General features: G+C 40.3%; 1 protein-coding gene across 1 annotated transcript in view; it reads left to right on the top strand.

Moving 5' to 3' along the window:
- Positions 1-23,836, top strand: part of LOC124128027 (NAD(P)H-hydrate epimerase-like) — a 257,930-nt gene that overhangs the window by 65,693 nt on the left and 168,401 nt on the right. The gene's annotated exons all lie outside the window — the stretch shown is intronic.

The raw sequence follows: 23,836 nt of genomic DNA, 5'->3' as shown, positions 1-23,836 counted from the left end.
GATCGGTTGGTCAGGCTCGCTGACTTGGTTGATGCATGTCCTCGATCCCAATTGCGTGGATCAATGCTCATGATATTAATCACTGGATTGTCTGGTCCAGACTCCAGAAGGCGGAAGGGTAGTTTTCGATCCTGTCGGTGTAATATTACGAGAAGGTACCAGAACTATACAAACTGGCACAGGTCCAGAGTTGAGCAGATGGGAAGACGGGCAGAAGCGAGGATGGGCAGACGGGCAGATGGGAATATGGACAGATAGGAAGACAGGCAGATGGGAACACAGCTGAAGCAAAGATGGGCAGATGGGAAGACGGGCAGATGGGAAGATGGGCAGACGGGAATATGGACAGATGGGAAGATTGGCAGATGTACAGATGGGAAGACAGGCAGACGGGAAGATGGGCAGATGGGAAGATGGGCAGACGGGAATATGGACAGATGGGAAGATTGGCAGATGTACAGATGGGAAGATGGGAAGACAGGCAGATGGGAAGACAGGCAGAAGGGAAGATGGGCAGACGGGAATATGGACAGATGGGAAGACAGGCAGATGGAAACACAGCAGAAGCAAAGATGGGCAGATGGGAATATGGACAGATAGACAAATGTACAGATGGGAAGACAGGCAGAAGCGAAGATGGGCAGACTGGAAGATGTGCAGATGGGAATATGGACCAATGGGAAGATGGGCAGATGGACTGTTAGGAATATGGACAGATGGGAAGACAGGCAGACGGGCAGATGGGATATGGGCAGATGAACAGATGGGAAGACAGGCAGATGGGAAGACAGGCAGATGGGAAGATGGGCAGATGGGATATGGACAGATGAGCAGATGGGAAGACAGGCAGATGGGAAGACAGGCAGATGGGAAGATGGGCAGATGGGAAGACAGGCAGACGGGAAGATGGACAGACGGGAAGATGGAGAGACAGGCAGACGGGAAGAATGGCAGATGGGAATATGGACAGATGAGCAGATGGGAAGACAGGCAGACGGGAAGAATGGCAGATGGGAATATGGACAGATGAGCAGATGGGAAGACAGGCAGATGGGAAGATGGGCAGATGGGAATATCGGCAGATGGGAATATGGACAGATGAGCAGATGGGAAGACAGGCAGACGGGAAGAATGGCAGATGGGAATATGGACAGATGAGCAGATGGGAAGACAGGCAGATGGGAAGACGGGCAGATGGGAATATGGACAGATGAGCAGATGGGAAGACAGGCAGACGGGAAGATGGGCAGATGGGAATATGGACAGATGAGCAGATGGGAAGACAGGCAGACGGGAAGAATGGCAGATGGGAATATGGACAGATGAGCAGATGGGAAGACAGGCAGACGGGCAGATGGGAATATCGGCAGATGGGAAGACAGGCAGAAGCGAAGATGGGCAGACGGGAAGATGGGCAGATGGGAATATCGGCAGATGGGAAGACAGGCAGACGGGAATATGGGCAGACGGGAAGATGGGCAGATGGGAATATCGGCAGATGGGAAGACGGGCAGAAACGAAGATGGGCAGACAGGCAGATGGGCAGAACCAAATGGTCCACCAAAATTCTTGAACTTCTGTTTTCGCCTCTGACTGTTAAAGAAAAAGAAATTCTCTGCCACAATAATGACATGTTGTTGCAACTTGTTTTTCATAAAAAGATATCAAGGCTCATAGCTGTGATTTAAAAAAATCTGGTTTCACAGCTGTTGCAGAAAAAATATCTTGTCTCCATACAAAATCCCAGAATATTCAATGGCCGGACACTAGTTTAGGACAATAGTTTAGTGAATAATTCTACCTTGCATTGATATACACAGAGCTCAGACAAGTGGATCCTTCTAGGTGGTCTTATTTACATATATATCGGATCGTGATGCCAAGTTTATGGATAGCTTTGCTGCATCGATAACCCTATCTGTTAGGTGATGACAAATGCTATTAGTGATGTTGTGCAGCATCCTCTAACAGCTGGGAGATATATAATGAGTAATGTCATGTGTTCTCGTAAACCAATTTAGCAGAATGCAGAGAAAAATCAACCTACCGTAATTGCTGTAATAACAACTGCAGGAACAATTAACAAAGGGTTGGGGCTTTTTATATTCTCACAATGCTCCTGTCGAACCCATTCGACAGAGTTGCTGGCCGAGCATCTACAGTCAGACCCATTCGACAGAGTTGCTGGCTGAGCATCTACAGTCAAACCCATTCAACAGAGTTGCTGGCTGAGCATCTACAGTCAAACCCATTCTACAGAGTTGCTGGTCGAGCGTCTACATTTGAACCCATTCGACAGTGTGTCCCTGGCCGAGCGTCTACAGTCAAACTCATTCGACAGTGTGTCGCTGGGCGAGCGTCTACAGGCAAACCCATTCGACAGAGTGTCCCTGGGTGAGCATCTACAGTCAAACCCATTCGACAGTGTGTCCCTGGGCGAGCGTCTACAGTCAGACCCTTTCGATAGTGTGTCCCTGGCCTAGCGTCTACAGTCAAACCCATTCGATAGTGTGTCCCTGGCCGAGCGTCTACAGTCAAACCCATTCGACAGTGTGTCAGTGGCCGAGCGTCTACAGTCAGACCCATTCGATAGTGTGTCCCTGGCCGAGCGTCTACAGTCAAACCCATTCGACAGTGTCACAGGCCACGCATCTACAGTCAAACCCATTCGTCCGTGTGTCCCTGGCCGAGCGTCTACAGTCAAACCCATTCGATAGTGTGTCATCCCCATTCGTCTACAGTCAAACCCATTCGACAGCGAATGGCAGAAGGACGTACACCCCCACATATAACTCTCAGTAACTGTTTACCAAGTAGGTTTTTACGTATCATTTAAATTACGCATGATAAGCATAAATTCTCAGCTTTCTAAAAAGAAAAACTTTAAGTAGATAATGTACCTCCAAAAGAAAATCCTGCAAGGTAGAAGATTTTCTGTCAAATTTCTCAGCACACAACCAATTGCATAACAGCCATTGTTGACATTTCAGTGGCATGCAGTCCGATATTTGCTTAATATCAAAAATATTTTGATCAGTTGATGAAAAGAAAACACTCAAGTTCCTAAATAGATTTCTAAAAATGAGCAAGTTTCAGATTAATTAATTCTAAACAAAATCAATCTGCATCATGGCATCGTGCACAATGAGTTAAATTTGTGTCCAGTGATCGAACTGTAGTTCAAATGCTGATGAACCAGAAACATTTTTATAAAAGTCACTGGGCATATTAAACACCTCCTCTGCGCTGCTGTTTTCTGTATCCACAAGAAAATACAGACCGTCATGGAAATGTCCAGTCTTATGCAAGGACACTTATTAGGATTACTTACAGATCGGTCCGGAAGTGGACCAGGGGATGCTTATAGGAGCTGGGCACTTTATGCGCGAATATGATAACTGAAGTTTTTTTTCTGTTAATATCGACCAAATGTGTTTGTTTGTTTGTTTGTTTGTTTGTTTGTTTGTTGTTTAATGGCACGATCAGCAATATTCCAGCTATATGATGGTGGTCTGTAAATAATCGAGTCTGGACCAGACAATCCAGTGTTTGACATCATGAGCATCGACCCATGCAATTTGGATCGATGACATGCATCAACCAAGTCAGAGAGCCTGACCACCCGATCCCGTTAGTCGTCTCTTACTACAAGCATAGTCACGTTTTTGGACAAGCAAGGTTGCTGAAGACCTATAACATGGATCTTCACAGGTGACGTGTCATTGTGAAAAGTCCAAACAAGTTAAGCCCGGCAGACTTGGACCAAGCTTGTTGTTTGTGTTTGACGCACTCTGCCATATTCTGGCTATATGACAGCGGCCTGTAAATGATAAACTCTGGACCTGACAACCCAGTGGTTGATGTCATGAGCATCGACCCATGCCATCAGGGTAGAATAAGGACCCCTGGTAATGGAGCAGTCAATTTGACTTGGTAATGGAAACACATGTATGAACCATTTATGGATTGACTTGATTTTTTTCGATTTTTTCGAGATATGAATAAAAAAAACGATGTGCAAATTGTATGAATCAGCCATCTGGAAGATTGGTTTGAACAATGAATATGCATGAAAGTCGCTAAATGTCCTGTGCATGAGGATACACATGAGCAGGCAGGGAATTGCTCCACTTTATTATTGGAATTCCCCGACATTCTGTTGTTATAAAAGAGTGAGTGAGTGAGTTGGGTTTAACGCCGCTTTTAACAGTATTCCAGTTATATCACGGCGTGTCAGCTTAATGTGGGAGGAAAGCCCGAAGTGATGCAGGTCTCAGACGTTTACCACTTCGATGAAACCCACGAGCATGGGTATGGTGCTGACAAACCTGGAAACATAATTGGGGCGAACCGGGATTCGAACCCACAATCATAGGTTTCTGGCGTGCCCAAGGGACGCAACTCTGCACAGCGAATCGCGGCGCCTTAGACGACTGGGCCACCCGTGCCCCCTTGTTATAAAAGAAGCCCACCTTAGTGGGCGTGGCTTAATTTTTACACTCATCGGGACATCAATGCAATAACACGTGACCAATTCAGTTAATCAGAATGCAGGAATTGCAATGAACACAATAAAAATTTAATTATGTATATATTAAAAATATATCAGGCCGTATGAATAAATACTCTTAATGAGAAACATGAATTTCAATTTTCTGAAATATTCAATATAAGAAAAAAAAGAATGTCAGTTATATAAGCTGACATGAAAAGTGTCATGATGTGTCATGCTGGGTCATGTTACACCTGTTGCCATGCCAGACATCATTGTTTGAAAGTTCATAATAGCCCAGGCCCTCTTGATTACCGTATTCGACATAATAAGCGCCCAGGGTGCTCTCAAAATTAGAAATAGGGGGCTCTTTTTAGAATATTATTTTGGTGAAAAAAAAGTTAAGAGATCGTAAATTTCGTGGTTTATGCTGACAGCCTGAAATGTTTATATACGACAGATAAATTTTTCAAGAATTTAATTGCCCGTAATTCCGTGTGCATATAACACAAGAGTGCATATTATACACGAATAAATAAGTCTTGTCTACATTGATCAATCGGAAGGGGTGCTAATTAGGATTGTTCACTTGCCAATATATTAGCAAATATCGCCATGGGCACTTATTAGAGCAGGGCGCTTATTACGTTGAATACGTTAATCATTGTTCCATTTGACATGCTGTGAAAAGGACTGGAAAAAAATAGGTGCAGTAGATAATGTATGTTTTTTATTCCTGATAATAGACTGAATATAGTAACACATGTTATAATGTTATATGTAATTAAGGCTGAAGAACTATTATTGTCACTGCTTGGCCAGTCATCCAAGGTTCCGCAATTCACTGTGCAGAGTTGCGTCCCTTGTGCATGCCAGGAACCTATGATTGTGGATTTGAATCCCGGTTCGCCCTGATTATGTTTCTAGGTTTGCCAGCACATACCATGCTTGTGGGTTTCACCGAAGCAGTTCAATTACACTTATGAGACCTTCATCACTTCGGACATTTCTCTCGCAATAAGCTGTCCCTTTGGCATATCAGAAACGTATGATTGTGGGTTCGAATCCCGGTTCGCCCTGATTATGTTTCTAGGTTTGCCAGCACATACCATGCTTGTGGGTTTCACCGAAGCAGTTCAATTACACTTATGAGACCGTCATCACTTCGGACATTTCTCTCGCAATAAGCTGTCCCTTTGGCATATCAGAAACGTATGATTGTGGGTTCGAATCCCGGTTCGCCCTGATTATGTTTCTAGGTTTGTCAGCACATACCCGTGCTTGTCGTTTTCACCGAAGTGGTAAACGTCTGAGACCTGCATCACTTCGGACTTTCCTCCCACATCAAGCTGACACGCTGTGATATAACTTGAACACTTATAAAAGCAGTGTTAAAACCAACTCACTCCCTAAGAACTAGTGGATGTCTGTTTCATTATATAGTCTAATCCAATTCAGATAAAATTAACTTATCCAATTCTTATTAATCGTACTGTGTTTTATTTAAACCAGTTACTCAAAACTCTTTTCTTATTCTTTAAAAATTTGAATTGTAAAATCTATAAAATAATGTTTATCATTTAAAACAAGAAGCAAAATAAGTCTGACCTTGAGAAAGGTCATACAGAAAACTACGGTTAAGATGAACTGAAAGGGACCACTGTGTTTAGTTCGTTATAACCGTAGTTTGTTATAACCATACACAGCAAATGTTGGGACAAAACAATAATGTATTATATTCGTTATAAGCGTGTTGGTTATAAACATAGTTTACTGCAGTCAGTCGAGAAACTCCATTTTGAGTTTTCTCACAGCACAGAAATGTATTCCGAAAACTGACCCGTAAACTTAATACGTTGAGGATGTACACAATCACTTTTATTCAGCCGGCAAATTGTCATTCGAGACTGTTCCTACACTTCCCATTGAATCACTGGCTTCGATATTGAATTGTGCCGTTATTCCAGATGAGCCTCGAGTTGGTTCTCAGTGTTCAGCGCGATCGGTCCTACAGGATTGGCTTGCACTCAGGAACAAATTGAGATGGAAGAAATTTGATTTGCTTAGAGTGACCATATTGTGTTCTTTGTCTGAAGCTCTTGTCATTTTCTGGCCTGTTACAGATCTATTTCAGGCTGTTGAAGACGTAGACTGAGTTTCACATCTGTGTTTGTTGGTTACTCATGTTTCTATTGGATGGTTTGAAGAGTTGATGGGACTTTCTTCCTCAGAGCTACAGATAAGTGTAAGCAAGGATTAGATCCTACCTAAATATTATCCCGGGGGAAGTTTTATTCTGTAGTATAGTATCCTACCTTAGTGTGGGATTTTTTGTTTGTTTGTTGTTTAACGCCGCACTCATCGGTATTCCAGCTATATGATGGTGGTCTGTAAAACAATTGAGTCTGGACCAGACAATCCAGTGATTGATATCATGAGCATCGATCCACGCAATTGGGATCGATGGCATGCATCAACCAAGTCAGCAAGCCTGACCACCTGATCCCGTTAGTCGCCTTTTACGACAAGCATAGTCGCCTTTTACGGCGTGGGTTGCTGAAGACCTAATCTACCCCGGAATCTTCACGGGTCCACAGGGCGGTCGGGTAGTCTAGTGGTTAAAGCGTTCGCTCGTCACGCCGAAGATCCAGGTTCGATTCCCGACATGGGTACAATGTGTGAAGCCCATTTCTGGTGTCCCCCGCCGTGATATTGCTGGAATATTGCTAAAAGCGGCGTAAAACCATACTCACTCACTCACGGGTCCACACAGGATGAGGCTATCTGCATTCCTCCATCTGGAACACCTGCAGCTGATGCTGTTAGCGATGATGTCTGTGATAATTCTAATGATGACAGTATCCATCTTAAACAACACTAGTTATCTGTAGCTCTGGTTCCTGTTTTGACAATAAGTTGATTTCCAAGGTCTTATTTTTAGGGGCGGTCGGGTAGCCTAGTGGTTAAAGCGTTCGCTCGTCACGCCGAAGACCCAGGTTCGATTCCTGACATGGGTACAATGTGTGAAGCCCATTTCTGGTGTCCCCCGCCGTGATATTGCTGGAATATTGCTAAAAGCGGCGTAAAACCAAACTCACTCACTCACTCACTCATATAGACCACAGGTCTTTGTGCACAGAATATGATAACACAGAAAGGTTGTTTGACATTGGATATTATTTCTTTCAACATGAGCTTGATAAATGTGTTTAGCTAAATTAACTAGTGCTAGGATCTTGCAATGATAAAAGGAGATTGAATTTGTGATAGTTGGGATGGAGATTGAACTTGGTTTATATTAGTTTGTCTTAAGTTACCAAAAACACGGGCCAGAGAAATATATACTGGTATTCTGTTTCAACAAAATTTAAGCTGCATAAACTTAGATGTACGTAGAATTCGTCGAATATTAGCATGCTGACCGCGTATGATTTCTAGATCATGACAGCTTAATCGAAATGTTGAAAGAGCAGTTTTAAGTGTTACTGATGGCACTAGTTTCAGATATGTTTTACAATTTATAAAAGTTTTGTGAATAATGATGCATTTTTTAGGAGGAAAGTAGTTCACTGTGTGATGTTTGCTGAAAGTTGTCTCTCAAACGTTGTTGAAACATTTTGAGAAATATTGTTTTGTTTCCATACATTTGGAAAAAACACACATTGCCAAATCCTAGTTTACACCAGGGGTCCGGAAACCGTCATATGCGCTGGACATGTCCAATTGGGAATTTCAAATGTCTGGTTTAAAATATTGCTTACCGGACATTTACATTTTTCTGTCCGGACATTTTAAAAAACAAACAACGCTACCTTCGGGGTCCAAATAATTGATGAGCGTTATCGTATCCCTTCAACGACTACAGGTGAATAAACAGGCATAACAAACTTGGTCAATAAAAGTATGAAATTTGATATAAAACATCACTAGACATGATGATTGTACCATTTAAAATGTATTTCCTGCTCTCAAAGGCATTGTTTTATATTCAGAGATTAAGATTACCGTGTGTATTTTCTCGTAAACTAAGCCGGAAATAGCAATCAGCTGTGCACATGTGTCATGTCTAAACTTTACAGATACAATTTCTTAGCTTTTTCACCCAAGTTGTCTTACCTTGTTTATCATTGAATGACATTGATACTCATCATGTTATAACATTGATACTCATCATGTTATAACATTGATACTCATCATGTTATAACATTGATACACATCATGTTATAACATTGACACTCATCATGTTATAACATTGACACTCATCATGTTATGACATTGATACTCATCATGTTATAACATTGATACACATCATGTTATAACATTGATACACATCATGTTATAACATTGACACTCATCATGTTATAACATTGATACTCATCATGCTATAACATTGATACTCATCATGCTATAACATTGATACTCATCATGTTATAACATTGATACTCATCATGTTATAACATTGTGTTGGTATCCGGCATTCAGACAGTTGATTCATTGATGTAAATACTGTCTTTTATGTTGTTTGTTTGATGTTGCTCAGCAATATTCCAGCTATATGACGCAGTCTGTACATACTCGAGTCTGGACTAGACCAGTGACTGACATCATGAGCATCGATCCATGCAATTGGGATACGATGACATGTATCAACCAAGTCAGTGAGCCTGACCACCGAATCCCATTAGTCACCTTTTACGACATGCATAGTCGCCTTTTACGGCAAGCGTGGGTTGCTGAAGACCTATTCTACCCCGGATCTTCACGGGTTGTGAAGAGTGTTAATTACATGTTTAATATCATTATCTTGTCTATTATAAATATCCCGATCAGGATTCTATTTTGTTTTGGTCTTTACATTTGACTGTCGTCCAAAACATCCACAGATGTGCATCTGTTGTGCATCATCTCAAGTGACTTCTGATTCAATTATTGTTGAATTTGAAATTTCTTGTTTTCTGGTAATGCAATGAAACAATTATTAACAAAATTTGATCAATATAATATTTTATGGACAAAGTATTAGTTTCTTGGTCCATAAAACACGATATTGCCCTCATTAATGGTCAATAATTGATAAATATTGCATTATGGTAATGAACAATTTACAAGTGAAGAGTAGCCTTGTGGAGAGTAGCACAATAATGTCATACATTGCTGACGTAACTGATATGCGCGATGTGCTGGAAAGTGACAATGATGTGCATCTCATGCATATGCAAATTTATACAGTTTTCTGTTTCAGTGATCATTGTAACCATCTGTTATGCTTTTTAAGCCAAATGGAATCTGCTTCGTTGGATAATTGTTACGTGTTATTCACTGGCATTAATGTTTTAAATTTAAATAATGATTTAACAATATTCCTGAGTTACAATGTGAGGCTAACTAGTGACTTATTTTGAGTCTAACTAGTGACTTATTCCAAGTCTAACTAGTGACTTATTCTGAGTCTAACTAGTGACTTATTCTGAGTCTAACTAGTGACTTATTTTGAGTCTAGCTAGTGACTTATTTTGAGTCTAGCTAGTGACTTATTTTGAGTCTAACTAGTGACTTATTTTGAGTCTAACTAGTGACTTATTCTGAGTCTAACTAGTGACTTATTCTGAGTCTAACTAGTGACTTATTCTGAGTCTAACTAGTGACTTATTTTGAGTCTAACTAGTGACTTATTCTGAGTCTAACTAGTGTCTTATTCTGAGTCTAACTAGTGACTTATTCTGAGTCTAACTAGTGACTTATTTTGAGTCTAACTAGTGACTTATTCTGAGTCTAACTAGTGACTTATTCTGAGTCTAACTAGTGACTTATTCTGAGTCTAACTAGTGACTTATTTTGAGTCTAACTAGTGACCTATTCTGAGTCTAACTAGTGACTTATTCTGAGTCTAACTAGTGACTTATTCTGAGCCTAACTAGTTACTTACTCTGAGTCTAACTAGTGACTTATTTTGAGTCTAACTAGTGACTTATTCTGAGTCTAACTAGTGACTTATTTTGAGTCTAACTAGTGACTTATTCTGAGTCTAACTAGTGACTTATTCTGAGTCTAACTAGTGACTTATTCTGAGTCTAACTAGTGACTTATTTTGAGTCTAACTAGTGACTTATTTTGAGTCTAGCTAGTGACTTATTCTGAGTCTAACTAGTGACTTATTTTGAGTCTAACTAGTGACTTATTTTGAGTCTAGCTAGTGACTTATTCTGAGTCTAACTAGTGACTTATTCTGAGCCTAACTAGTGACTTATTCTGAGTCTAACTAGTGACTTATTCTGAGCCTAACTAGTGACTCATTCTGAGTCTAACTAGTGACTTATTCTGAGTCTAACTAGTGACTTATTCTGAGCCTAACTAGTGACTCATTCTGAGTCTAACTAGTGACTTATTCTGAGTCTAACTAGTGACTTATTCTGAGCCTAACTAGTGACTTATTTTGAGTCTAACTAGTGACTTATTCTGAGTCTAACTAGTGACTTATTTTGTTCTGTAAATTTGTGTACAGACAAGATTTATACATTCAACTCCCGTTAATCCGACATGGTTGGTTGCATCTGATTATGTCCGATAAACGAAATTACCGTATTCGACGTAATAAGCGCCCAGGGCGCTATCAAAATTAGAAATAGGGGGCTCTTATTAGAATCTTATTTTGGTGAAAAAAACAGAGTTGAAAGATAAATTTCGTGGTTTATGCTGACAGCCTGAAATGTTTATGTACGACAGATATATTTTTCCAGAATTAAATGCCCATAATTAAGGGTGCATATAACACACGAGTGCGTATTATACGCGAATAAATAAGTTTTGTGTACTTTGATCAATCGGAAGGGGTGTTAATTGAGATTGTTCACTAGCCAATATCTTAGCAAATGTCGCCGTGGGCGCTTATAAGAGCGGGGCGCTTATTACGTCGAATACGGTAAGTAGTATCAGAGTTCAAGATTGAAAATTGGACAACTACGAGATATATGGGTTACATATATCTTGTTATAAAATAATAAAAAAGATATATTTATATTTCCTTCTTTCAGTGGCATTTAGAAGTTGGTGTGATGAAGTAAGACAAGTTCTATGGATGAACAACTTCTTTATTACAATAAGTGCGACGTTTCTTAATCAGCTCTCTGTGTCCATCAATCAATTTACTGTATAAACATTGATGTTAATAAGTAAATATACCTATGTTGTTTAGCACTATCCATCACTTGCTTGATAAAGGTGTTAGGATCTACACCGAAACGTCGCACTAATTGTAATAAAGAAGTTGTTCATCCATAGAACTTTTCTTACTTCATATATTTATATTGTTATGTTTTTTTGTTAGCGGTATGTGTTTTCTAAGCATGCAACCTCTAAAGCTTAACACGGGGTATTCTGAACTACTGTTACGGACTGTGTGACTGATTCAAAATACTTTTGAAAGTGTAGCCTGAAATGGAAGTCGCCAATTTAAAACCAGTACCTCAAAGTTTACGAAAGCTGCTTTCATTGGGTGGTCAAAGTTTTTGAAAGGTCGTTCTGACGTGACCTGTAATGGGATGTCCTCAGCGGTAGCTAGAACTTATATCTGATTTTAATGAGATTGAGGTAATCGAAGCATGTGATTAATCCTGTTTTGTTTATTTGAAGCATTAATTGTTTATTGTTGAGCAAGTTTATCTCTGCAGCCGTTGTAATATGCAGCCACTAGCTGATTCATCTCGCATCAAAACATGGGCTGTGTACTCGCGGGCAGATGACCACGGAGTACGCTGATCACTGTGTCGGATTAACGAGACTGATTAATAAGTGATTTCGGTAATTCATTGCCAATTAAGTGTGTCAGAATTGGTGTGCGAGACTGTCGGATTAACAGGTCTACTTAGCACTGATTTATTTGGTTACCATCATTAGTGTTGGACAAAGCCAATTGTTGGATTAACGAGTGTCGGATTAACAAGACTTGACTGTACATGTATTTGTATTTAGTTAAACATTTACCATATTCAACGTAATAAGCACCCAGGGCGCTCCCAAAATTAGAAATAGGGGGCTCTTATTAGAATAATATTTTTGTAAAAAAACAGTTGAAAGATAAATTTCGTGGTTTATGCTGACAGCCTGAAATGTTTATCTACGAGAATTTATTCCAGAATTTAATTGCCCATAATTAAGGTTGAATATAACACATGAGTGCGTATTATTTGCGAATAAATAAGTCTTGTGTACATTGATCAATCTTCCTATAGTGATCATGTAAAGAGCATACGAAAAAGAAATGGAATGAGTTTTCTAAAAGTGCACCGCACTTACAGGAAATACTAACAGATAAGTTAATATGAAACCAGTCAAAATTTACTGGGCTATAAATGTGTCTCCATCTGGTGCGCAATATGATATCTTACTGCAATGACAGTACTTAGACGATGATGCAGACTGTTCTGACAGATTTCGAAGAAGATACGGATCCACTCTGCCTTGATTCTGATGGGAGATAATTCCAGTCGCTGATGTATCTGTTACATATGACCTTTCAGATGAAGATGTCCCAGCAAATGGTTCAGGATTGGTAGGTTCGTTGTTTTACGCCGCACTCAGCAATATTCCAGCTATATGACGCAGTCTGTAAATCATCGAGTCTGGACCAGACAATCCAGTGATTGATATCATGAGCATCGATCCACGCAATTGGGACAGATGACATGCATCAACCAAGTCAGCAAGCCTGACCACCCGATCCCGTTAGTCGCCTCCTACGACATGCTTCGTCGCCTTTTACGGCAAGTAAGGGTTGCTTAGAAGACCTATTCTACCCCGGGATCTTCATGGGTCATGGTGGTATCACAGAATATTACTGATGTTCCTTGACACAGATCCGTTATCAGATGATGGACATTGATTATTAATTATTCTTTTCAATCAGTCTTTGTTCATGCTACTGATGAGGCCAAAGTACTGATTAATACTTATTATTCTATACATAGTTACAAATTTGTTGCTCCCATAAAGATCTGTGTTAGAATAGGTCTTTAGCAAACCATGCATGCCATGAAAGGCGACTATACTTGTCGTAAGAGGCGACTAACGGGATCGGGTGGTCAGACTCGCTGACTTGGTTGATGCATGTCATTGTATCCCCATTGGGTGGATCAATGCTCATGATGTCAATCTGTCTGGTCCAGGCTCAATTCTTTACAGACTACTGTCATATAGCTGGAATATTGCTGAGTGTGGTGTTAAACAATCAAACAAACATGATTTAGTCCAAGCTTTGTGGCTTTGATCCCATTCTGTCGCTAATTTCTATAAGAAAGCAACAACATTATTTTAAATGATCTAACTTCCCCATCGCCCCGATTATGTTTCAATGTCAACGTCAAACTCTTGCTCGTGGGTTTTACAAAAGTAGTAAACATCTGGGAGCTGCATCACTTTGGGCTTTCCTCCCACATGAAGCTGACACGCCGTGATATAACTGGAATACTGTTCAAATAGCGGTGTAAACCAAACTCACTCACTCACTCACCTACTCACTCACTCACTCACTCACTCACTCACTCACTCACTCACTCACTCACTCACTCACTCACTCACACACCCACCCACCCACTCACTCACTCACTCACCAAATCACTCACTCAAACTAAAGCAATACTTGCAGAAACACCTGCAGTTTTTTCCATCACAATACAATTCCCTCTCAACCCTGCAAGAAAGAACAGACACAGTATTGAACAAACATTTGACTGTCGCGTGTTGACAGCTCTGTGCGACCATGTGCGATAAGGAAATGCACCACTGTGGCACCGGACTATTAGCGCCAATATTCGGAAACATTGTCGCAGAGCCGTGAAGGATTAGTCTGGCTGTTCAATCAATCGGCTGAGATTCTTCAGAGAGTGTTGTTGTCTGCTAATGACATTAATTGGTGTTGGACACGTCTTAAGGCTGACCATTGGCCAGGGAGAGCTGCCCAGTCCAGTCTTCTGATCAGCCCGGGGCAAGCATAGTCTATTGATCGGCCCGCTTCAAGGAACACGTCCTGTCCTTCATAATGAACGCAACCCATTAACACGAAACTATTTGGAAAGGGGCTTTGTTTTCGTTTTAAGTGTTATTTGCTTACACGTTCTTAGAAGGATGAACCATTTAGCATCAAGAATCTTTAACTATTTTGGTTTTGAAAGCATTTTTGGTCAAATGATTTGACCCAAGGTGAAACTGTCTGAAAAGGAATTTGGTTTTGGTTTTCATATTTTGGTCATTCTCAAAGAACGGTTCCAAGAAGGCCTGGAATTATTTTTTTGGTTTTGAAACAAGAAATTGGTGAAGTGGAATTTGATATTTGAATTCTAGATACCAGTTTGGTCAGTTTTGAGAAAGAATATGCCATTGCACCATTGATTTATTTATGGTACAAACAGGTGAGGTGAGGTGAAATTGGGTTTAACGTCGCGTCCAAGATTATTGCATAGCGATGTGCATGCACGTGTGGGTGTGTGTGGCTGCTTGTACTAGTCCGGACTGATGCCGATTCATAGTGCTAGCCCACTGAGATACCATGCCGCAGTTTAACATGAATACCCCACTCGGACACAGTATACTGACTCCGAGCCGACCAGTCCTTGTTTTAGCCCCTTAATGCCGAGCGCCAGACAGGGTAACAACAAGTACCATCTTTTAACGTCTTTGGGTTTGATGCGGCCAGGGATCGAACCCCGGACCTTCCACTCTCCGGGCGGATGCTCTACCACTAGACCACGGAGGCGGTCTGGTACAAACAGGTCTGTCTCCATGATCTTGAGGATAGAGCATCGGTCTGGAAAGCGGAAGGTTAGGGGTTTGATCCCCTGGCTGCTTCTGTGGTGTAGTGAATAGAGCGACTGTCCAAAGAGCGGAGTGGTTCCATCCCTTGCCGTGTCATACCAAAAGACTTTAAAAGATTATACTTGTTGTTGCCCTGCCTGGAGCTCTGCTTTAGGGAGATAGGACAACGACTGGTCTGGGGGTTATGCTATCTCAGTGGCCTAGCACTATAAAACAAGCGTTAGTTTGATCTAGTACAATCTGCTACACACACACATGCATGCAATTTGCTATATATGTGCAGTAATCATTATTTTGCCATTAAACCCAATTTCGCCTGATTCAGTAAACGTAACATACTCAAGGCAATATGGCTCCTTTAAGTATCAAATATGTTTGTCATATATTTCTTTCAAAAAGAGGAGAAATTGAAATAAAAATAAAAGTTGAAATAAAAAATTCTGAGTGCTTTAAACTAATCTGCAAGTCTTTTTTTTTTACCGCAAAAGGAATAAAAAACCTATTGCTACTTTGAGATCATGTTAATTGCTTGCACAGAATTTTTCTTGTTCTAGCCGAATATAATACCAGTATTTCTAGCTCGGAAAATTAGAATATTATTAGCAGTCAGTTATAATTACTGTGAAAAAGTGAGGATGAGAATTAGAAGGAGATTTTATAAATGTACGGAAGCCTTTTAGGGCCATTTGGTTTTTTTCTTGAAATTTCAAAATACTAAGTTGGAATTTTAAGATTTGAACTTGAAATTTCAACGTATGTATCTCAAAATTTCAAATTAGTATCTTAAAATCCAAGAAAAACTTTTAAAAATCCAAGTGGCCCTAAAAGGCTTCTGTAGTAAAATATTGATACTAAAAATATTTTTTTAATCTTTTGCCCTTTTTAGTCCCAGATGTTTTGGCCTGAAATATGCATAAACCCCATCTATTCCAGAAAATATAAATATTGTCTTAGCTAAATGTTGATGCTATTAAAAATATATAAATCTGTTGCCTTTCATTGCACCATGTTTACAAGCCTGAACAATGCTGAAACCCCATCTATTCAAGAAAATAAAAGTATCATTGTACTACACTATTGACACTACAAGTGTAAAAAAATATATAAATCTTTTGCCCTGTGTTGCCCCATGTTTTCTAGCTGGAGCAATACTGAACCATGTCTCATAAAAAATGAATGCTTTTGTATTAGTATCTTGAAATCCAAGAAAAATGTTTTTAAAAAACCAAGTGGCCCAAGAAGGCTTCTGTGGTAAAATATTGATACCATGTTTTCTAGCTGGAGCAATACGGAACCTTGTCTCATAAAAAAATGAATGCTTTTGATGGCAAAAGATATTGAAGCAATATTATTGCTCGCACTCTATTAATCTCGTTTATTCCTTGCCCTGTATAGTGTGTTATTGTAGCCATCTTTCTCACTGCTACTTTGACAAACTCTTCCTCTATAGGTCTGCCCTTGCTGTGAACTCTGGGTGGATAGCCATGGTTTATCTCGGAGTGGGAGATAGGCTGTCTGACTGATGTGTGTTTGAGGAGATGAAGCGTGGTAATCTCCGGGGATGCTCGTATATCTCCATGGTCCTACCGTTATCTCGGTACTAATTGGGACAGGTCTTCTCTAACTCATCCTTATTTGTTCATGGAGAAGATTTAAGGCAAAAAGGGGGCTTTGAAGGTCTGTAGATCACCTGCTGTGAATACTGATTGAGTGAGTGAGTGAGTTAGGTTTAAAGCCGCTTTTAACATTATTCCAGTTATATCACTGCGTGTCAGCTTAATGTGGGAGGAAAGCCCGAAGTGATGCAGGTCTTAGACGTTTACCACTTCGGTGAAACCCACGAGCACGGGTATGGTGCTGACAAACCTAGAAACATAATCGGGGCAAACCGGGATTCGAACCCACAATCATAGGTTTCTGGCGTGCCCAAGGGACGCAACTCTGCACAGCGAATCGCGGCGCCTTAGACAACTGGGCCACCCGTGCCCCCGAATACTGATTGAACCTGTAAACCTGTAGCGATTCTGGATTATATAGACACACACCAACCTATGCTGATCTTAAGGGGCGGTCAGTGAATGGCGGTTGGCTTGGTGGCTTGTTTTTTATTGTGTGTCATCATACCAAGATGGTGTGGATTGTTGCTCATAATATCAATCATTGGATTAATTCTCATAATATCAATCATTGGATTGTTTTTCATAATATCAATCATTGGATTGTTTCTTGTAATATCAATCATTGAATTGTTTCTCGTAATATCAATCACTGGATTGTTTTTCATAATATCAATCACTAGATTGTTTCTCATAATATCAATCATTGGATTGTTTTTCATAACATCAATCACTGGATTGTTTCTCATTATACCAATCATTGGATTGTTTTTTTTGTAATATCAAACATTGGATTGTTGCTCATAATATCAATCACTGGATTGTCTGGTCCAGAATTGAATTTTTACAATTGTCGAACAGCTGAAATATTGTTCCATTAAACAACAAGAAACAAACCAAGAATCAGACTTAATTTTTTAATGCAAAGTTCAAACAAGACGTGGCTTCTCCATGCAACAAGAGACTGGTCACATGACCACATGAAGACATATTTTGAAGGTTCATACATTTTTTCACATGATTGACGTGTGGCTACTTTGCCACCTTTAGGGGCTCCCTGGCATAAAAAATACAGAATTGCCTTTTAAGACACTTTAATCTTGAAATATATTTTTTATATGTTCGATAAGGTCTGAGTTTTTTACTACATTTCTGTGAAAAAATATACCTTTGGTACGAACCTGGTGAAGAAAATGAAGAAATTCATATCTAACATACATTTGACTGACAGCGGAAATCTTTAGTGCTCTCTGAATTAGCATGCACCGTGCACAATGCATCGACACATATTCAATGACCCTATGCATCTGTATCCATCTCAAAATGATGGACCAATTCAGCATTTGTGAATATCAGCTAATCACAGTTTTGAGGTCTTAGGAAGACACTACAGCTATGAAGAGAATTTCTGTCCTGAATGAAGTAATTTTGAAGGCCCCGAGCCAAGGAAAATGAAGAAAGTGGTTTCCGATTGCAAGTAGAATTACTGTGCTGTTTGAACGTCGTCACATGAGATGTCAGATACCATGGATGAGGTCATCTTCAAGTATTTGCGACAATGTGTCCAGTGAAGATCCGGGGTAGAATAGGTCTTCAGCAACCCATGCTTGCCGTAAAAGGCGACTATGCTTATCGCAAGAGGCGACTAACAGGATCGGGTGGTCAGGCTCGCTGACTTGGTTGATGCATGTCATCGATCCCAATTGCGTAAATCGATGCTCATGATATCAATCACTGGATTGTCTGGTCCGGACTCGATTATTTACAGACCGCCGTCATATAGCTGGAATATTGCTGAGTACGGCGTTAAACAACAAACCAACCAAAGCAACCTTGTTTTGTGATCAGTTTACAGGTCCACCAAGATTAAAAATCAATTTGACAACATTTTTTTGTATACTGCCGATGGTAAATTTAATTTCACAAGAAGTGAGTGAGTTAAAATTTAACGTCGCATCGGCATTATTTCGGCCATATAGCGACCATTTGACAAGAAACGTTACGATGAAATGCGCCAAACCTGGCCAATATTGTTTTGCAAATTTATCACCTACTGTTCCAAAATAAACTTTAAGATCAAATTTAACTTTAAAGGGACACTGATCTAAAGCAATTCCCCGGGACTGGTTGTTGCCTTTGTTATTGTTTTTTCCCCGTGAGTACCCGGATGATATAGCAGGCACGCACGTTGAGACGCCCAACGCTAACACCGTATTCGTGCGTGCGTGATTCCCGTGCACCCTTTCGAGTTGATTTGATTGGTTCAACTGTGTCATATGTCATATGGCTCTCTGACGCAGGGGTAGCATTATGCAGATGGCTGTTTCAATGAATGCTCATTCCACCCATGACGAACAGGTCTGGTTGTTGATGAAATATAGTGACAGCTAAATAGACAGAGTTTTTATTCATGCACCGATTGTCTTTAAATGTAATATCCAGTTATGTATGACTGTTTAATAATCTCATACCAACTTTGACTGGAGTAGGTCTGATAGTTTTTCAGATATTGTAGTAAACGTCGGTACCTTAAATTACCTTCCAGATTACAGTTCGCGACCTGTGCTGCCCCATTCGTAACCGCAATTGTCACTTTTATTGATAGTATAAGGGCGTATGGTCACATTGATCAACAAAATGAAATACAGTTTTGGAAATAATAAGGAAATGTAATTATCTTTGTGGGTAGAATCAGTAGTGGTGACGAAGTTTTAATTAGCCACTTGCTTGGTAATTGTGAGATTTTCGTTAACACTATTTTGACTTGCAACACAAAGTAAATATTTCACCTGAGCATTGCTTATTTTATCGTATTTTACATTTTTACAGTCAAATTTACTGTATTATTATGATAACAAATTCCAAACATTTTTGTGTTTAATATCATCACCAAGTGACTGAAAATGTTAGGATTAAAAGCTCATTTGTATATTGTTTGGCTTCTAATCGCAGCATAATTAAAAGTTTTTTTTAGCTGTCCTTGCAAACGGTAGCCCAGTCTCTTGTCACGCTCAGTTGCGTTAGCGAGCATATCGACTCGCGGCAGCTGATCAGCCCTCGTGGCCAGTATCAGAAGCCGAGAAGCCAGAGATTAGTGCCCCTTTAAGATAATAAAAATATCCTGTACAATTCATTTTGTATGCAAAAAAAACTGACCTACTGATCAAATTTGTCATTATCAAAATCTATAAACAGCCTCCAAAAATGTCCTGCCTCATATAATATATTAACGTCTATGGTAAATTTCTTGGGAGTTTTTAACGAGGAGGCTCTGTTTGAGTGAAGGAAAAATGAACTGTTATAATAACACAGTGCCCCGTTTCAACATGGCTTCCATGACAGACATCTTTCATCCAAGTTGCAATTCTGTCACAGCTAGCCTGCCAAGGACAGTAAGTACTTTCCTTGGCAAATATTTCCTCTTGAAACACAAATTCATCAGTAACCTGATTTGTCTGTATGAAATAATAGCACTTCACAACTCATTAAATACTTTTAATGATGCCGCCCTGACAACTGATTACATGTGAATGTCACTGATAGGCCTTCAGTAGGTATTATTGAAAATGTCACGCTATTTCTAACTTTGCAACAATGTTCCAATGTCATTAATTTGATTCTCTGTTGTCAGCTGGAAAATCAGTGTCAGTTTATTTCAAGAAGGATTTCATTAAGCTTTGGTAATCAAACAATCTGTAGCAAATCAAGTTTCATTAACTTATCACAAATCACCTTGATCACCTTGGTGTCTGACTATTGTAAGCCTGTGTTAAAGTATGGGAGTTACGATCATCTTAGCGCTACTTCTGATGTAAGCCTATGTTAAAGTATTAGAGTTACGATGATCTTAGCACTACGGCTATCGTAAGCCTATGTTAAAGTATTAGAGTTACGATGATCTTAGCACTACGCCTATCGTAAGCCTATGTTAAAGTATTAGAGTTACGATGATCTTAGCACTACGGCTATCTTAAGCCTATGTTAAAGTATTAGAGTTACGATGATCTTAGCACTACGGCTATCGTAAGCCTATGTTAAAGTATTAGAGTTACGATGATCTTAGCACTACGGCTATCGTAAGCCTATGTTAAAGTATTAGAGTTACGATGATCTTAGCACTACGGCTATCGTAAGCCTATGTTAAAGTATTAGAGTTACGATGATCTTAGCACTACGGCTATCGTAAGCCTGTGTTAAAGTATGGGAGTTACGATCGTCTTAGCACTACGGCTATCGTAAGCCTGTGTTAAAGTATGGGAGTTACGATCGTCTTAGCACTACGGCTATCGTAAGCCTATGTTAAAGTATTAGAGTTACGATGATCTTAGCACTAAGACTATCGTAAGCCTATGATAAAGTATGGGAGTTACGATCGTCTTAGCACTACGGCTATCGTTAGCCTGTGTTAAAGTATGGGAGTTACGATCGTCTTAGCACTACGGCTAGCGTAAGCCTGTGTTAAAGTATGGGAGTTACGATCGTCTTAGCACTACGGCTAGCGTAAGCCTGTGTTAAAGTATGGGAGTTACGATCGTCTTAGCACTACGGCTATCGTAAGCCTGCGTTAAAGTATGGGAGTTACGATCGTCTTAGCACTACGGCTATCGTAAGCCTGCGTTAAAGTATGGGAGTTACGATCGTCTTAGCACTACGGCTATCGTAAGCCTGCGTTAAAGTATGGGAGTTACGATCGTCTTAGCACTACGGCTAGCGTAAGCCTGCGTTAAAGTATGGGAGTTACGATTGTCTTAGCACTACGGCTATCGTAAGCCTGCGTTAAAGTATGGGAGTTACGATCGTCTTAGCACTACGGCTATCGTAAGCCTGCGTTAAAGTATGGGAGTTACGATCGTCTTAGCACTACGGCTATCGTAAGCCTGCGTTAAAGTATGGGAGTTACGATCGTCTTAGCACTACGGCTATCGTAAGCCTGCGTTAAAGTATGGGAGTTACGATCGTCTTAGCACTACGGCTATCGTAAGCCTGTGTTAAAGTATGGGAGTTACGATCGTCTTAGCACTACGGCTATCGTAAGCCTGTGTTAAAGTATGGGAGTTACGATCGTCTTAGCACTACGGCTATCGTAAGCCTGTGTTAAAGTATGGGAGTTACGATCATCTTAGCACTACGACTATCATTAGCCCTTTATCAAAGTATGGGAGATCATCTCAGCACTATGACTATCGTCAGCGTTTATTAAATTGAGGTTGGTACCATGATTTTAGTGCAATGACTATCGTAAGCCTGAGTTAAAGTGTGGGAGTTACGATCATCTTGGCACTACGGCTATCGTAAACTTGTGTTTAAGTATGGGAGCCTATGTTAAGGTATGTCAGTTACTGTCACCATAAGATGACCTTCTGGAGCAAGGCGCTGGTGTTACATTGAATACCGTATTCAACATAATAAGTGCCTCGCTCTTATAAGCTCCACAGCGTTATTTGCTAATATATCGGCTTGTGAACAATCCCAATTAGCACCCTTTCCGATTGATCAATGTACACAAGACTTATTTATTCTTGTATAATACGCACTCATTTGTTATATGCACCCTTAATTATGGGCAATTAAATTCTCGAAAATATATCTATCGTGTATAAAACGCACAGATTCTTCTTTTATATCATTTCAGGCTGTCAGCATAAACCACAAAATTTACAATCGTTCAACCTCGTTTTTAATCTCACCAAAATCATATTCTAATAAGAGCCCCCTATTTCTAATTTTGAGAGCCCCCTGGGCGCTTATTACGTCGAATACGGTATGTGTAATATCACTACTCTATTGCTGCCCAAGGTCTTAAGTAGGTTGTGGAATAAACTGTGTGGATCTGAGAGAGTCCAGGTTTGAACCCTAACTTGGCCCTACAAGATTTGACCCGTGAAGATCCGTGCTAGAATAGGTCATCAGCAACCCATGCTTGCCGTAAAAGGTGATGATGCTTGTCGTAAAAGGCGACTAACGGGATGGGGTGGTCAGGCTCGCTGACTTGGTTGATGCATGTCATCGATCCCAATTGCGTGGATCGATGTTCATGATATTAATCACTGGATTGTCTGGTCAAAACTCGATTATTTACAGACCGCCATCATATAGCTGGAATATGGTTTGGTGCGGCGTTAAACAACAAACCAACCAACCAAAATTGCTAGAAAACAGCTGTTCGATTGCACTGAGGTTACCTTGTGCTATGTCACGGGACATGCATTGACTAGGAACATGCCTGCAGCTGTTTGCTTCGAAGTGGGGTATAAGGGATTTATTCTCCCGCTGAGAAATTTATTCCCCTCACAGATGGGATACATCATATTTTATCAAGATCACTCAGATCTAGACATTCTGACATGGAGGTATGATAATAAATATACTTTTTGGGTGTGTATCAGACAGGTCATCATACTGACTAATTACTTCAGTTTACGACCCGTGAAGATCCGGGGTAGAATAGGTCTTCAGCAACCCATGCTTGCCGTAAAAGGTGACTATGCTTGTCGTAAAAGGCGACTAACGGGATCGGGTGGTCAGGCTCGCAGATTTGGTTGAAGCATGTGATCGATCCCAATTGTGTGGATTGATGCTCATGATGTCGAACACTGGATTGTCTGGTCCAGACTTGATTATTTACAGACCGCTGTCATACAGCTGGGATATTGCTGAGTGCGGCGTTAAACAACAAGCCAAACCCAAACCACCTTAACAATATCCCCTGTGGGAGCCAGTTTGGGATGATAACGGGATGGGGTGGTCAGGCTCGCTGACTTGGTTGATGCATGTCATCGATCCCAATTGCGTGGATCGATGCTCATGATATTAATCACTGTCATATAGCTGGAATATGGTAGTGTGGCGTTAAACAACCAACCAACCAACAACTTCAGTTTACTTTGTTGGTAGTTCTTGTGTCTTGAATACAGTTTACTAC

This window comes from Haliotis rufescens, unplaced genomic scaffold, assembly GCF_023055435.1.
Source record: "Haliotis rufescens isolate VD_foot unplaced genomic scaffold, xgHalRufe1.0.p SCAF_14, whole genome shotgun sequence".
NCBI classification, from domain to species: Eukaryota; Metazoa; Mollusca; class Gastropoda; order Lepetellida; family Haliotidae; genus Haliotis; species Haliotis rufescens.
The sequence above is the reverse complement of the archived record's forward strand: the minus strand, read 5'-3'. Positions and strand labels throughout refer to the sequence as shown.